We start from the raw sequence: 2432 nt of genomic DNA, 5'->3' as shown, positions 1-2432 counted from the left end.
ACACCAAGTCCATATCACATCTGGTTTCCGGGCCCTTTCTCCTCACCCCCACCCAGGCTTCTGCCCCTCTGTCCTTCCTTCCAGTCTCTTGGCAGTTCAGTTTTCAATCTCAACCCATAGGCACTGACTTTATTAGCAGGTGCTTAGCACCCACAGGCATCCAGCTCCTTCTCCTCCCTCCCAGCACCTCCTGCCCACTGTGATCAGCTGTTCTGTGGTCTGAGGGAGGTGTTGAGGCAGGGGAGCAGAGACGGGGTGTGCTCGGGGGAAGGGATGGAATTGGGTGTGAAGAGGAGGGGTGGAGTAGAGATGGAAAGAAGCGGGGCAAGGCTGGGGCTTTGGGGGAAGGGGTGGAATGGGGCAGGGCTTGGGGCGCAGCACCCCCAGGGCAAGGAGGAAGCCAGTGCCTGTGTCTCAACCTCTAGTGAATCTGAAGGGGTTAGTTTACTGCTCCTCACCCTGAATGGCAGGGTAAATTTCACAAACAGCATCACAAGCCCAGCTGTGCCAGGGTATAGCGCTCTAGTCAGGGATTCAGCTTTCTGTCTCCTGTGCCCCATAACACAATACTGTGACATTGGTTCATAACTGATTCAGAGGGAAGACTGCCACCTACTGAACTGCCAACACCATTTTCTACTGCAGCAGCACATGGGTTTCCTTTGGAGGTCTCCTATCCAAGTATTGACCCAGCCTGACCCTGTGTAAAACTTCTTTTGACACCCTGAGAATGCTGCCTACCCCATGCTCTGGCCTGTTGGGCACAAGACAAGTGATTTAGAAATCAAGCTATTTGATTTGTGAAGTGATAACAGCCCAAACAGATCATATAACACAGAGAGAACTTCAAATCTGGTTTTCTGCCAAGAAAATAGTTCTCATAATTCTTTTGTGGGTACAGTTAGTTAGAGTGAGCTGGATTCTCTGGTCCATTTAAGCTACTGCACCCTGCATAAACTGCACAAAATAGCCTTAAACTTGCCAGAGGATTCCCCCCAACCCCTGCATAGTGGGAATTTCTGGGGAATTCTCAGCTGATATAGAGTGAATGAAGGTGGCATAGCTGTCCACCTCACCCCTTTCTTTGTAACTGCTCCATGACTGTGTTAAACAAATGTTCATGGGGGTGATAAATATTCATGAAAAGCCAATTTTAGTCTCAAATGTCCTACTATTAACTGAACATGAATCTCAAATTGTATATCTGAATACAAAATGTGTAGTCACAGGGGTCACCCAGAGAACACAAGACGGCATGACTTCAGTAACTCACCAATCCATGATGACTACAAATATTAGCAATGCATTGTTTGCAACTTCTCTGCAGACCAAGAATTATTTAATGAAGATATTTGTGAACAATTTTGACTAGTTAGTACATTTGATCTGCTCCCAAACAGCTTGTGAAAAGAAAAAAAGTTCTAAAATTAATTGAATAAATTATTAATTGCCAATTATTCACTCAGATCTTGTTAAGTCACTCATCACAGGTGTCACCACAATTCAGTGGCTGAATCAGGACTGGAACCCACAAGTTCTGACTGTCAGTCTTCAGTAAACCATATTGTTTTTCCCTTAGTGTATTCTAGGCCCAAATAGTTTCTTTTCCTGAGTCTCTTCCAAGTCCCTATTTTGAAACGCTCTATACCTAACCCTCCTATATTATCCCAATGTGGGAGTTGGTCTGAAAGTGCCATTTGCGCATGCTGCTTCTGCACCTCTCCCAGTTTATGCCTGCTTGGAGAAAAGGGGAAGAGAATTGGGAATCTAGTAAATTTGTCTTTCGTTGTCTGAGAACCTTGTCCATGACTGAGCTCCACTGCTAGGTTCCAAGGCCGAGCATTTTATTTTGACCATCCAACCTGCTTAGCTGCCATTTAGAGCAATGCCATCCTGCAAAAGTATTGCTTTTAGCAGTAACTTCAGAGCTATTATAAAAAAGTCAGTATAGAACTGTATGACCCAGCACAAGGTTAAATTCCTTTGGCTACTAACCCTATAAAAGCAACTGAGTAATGAGAACTAGAAATTGGGACAGGCTACAAAAACTCCTCAAACCTCAAGTGAACAAAGTGTTTTGACATTCCACCATGACCTCATTGCCCATATGATGGGGAACTATTTCAGCTATTCAAACAAAGAACATTAGTTGTCATAGAAGGAAGCATAATGTCTTTTTAAGGCATATAAATATCTTACTGGCAATGGCATGCCAAAAATGCACAGAATCCAGCTCCGCTGAGAGACTTTTCTGCTCAAAGGCTTTAATGGGCTCTCTCACTCTGCAGGTGTAAGGATGACAATACTTCAGATTTACAAATTCAAAGGAGCAAGAAAGTATCCAGACAGACACTTGCAAAAACTTGACTGCAAAAATGAAAAGGTTCAATCCAAATAAATGTCCATTGGAGAACTGTGCTAGCTACTACCCA

This window comes from Gopherus flavomarginatus, chromosome 1 (genome assembly GCF_025201925.1).
Source record: "Gopherus flavomarginatus isolate rGopFla2 chromosome 1, rGopFla2.mat.asm, whole genome shotgun sequence".
Classification (NCBI taxonomy): domain Eukaryota; kingdom Metazoa; phylum Chordata; order Testudines; family Testudinidae; genus Gopherus; species Gopherus flavomarginatus.
The sequence above is the reverse complement of the archived record's forward strand: the minus strand, read 5'-3'. Positions refer to the sequence as shown.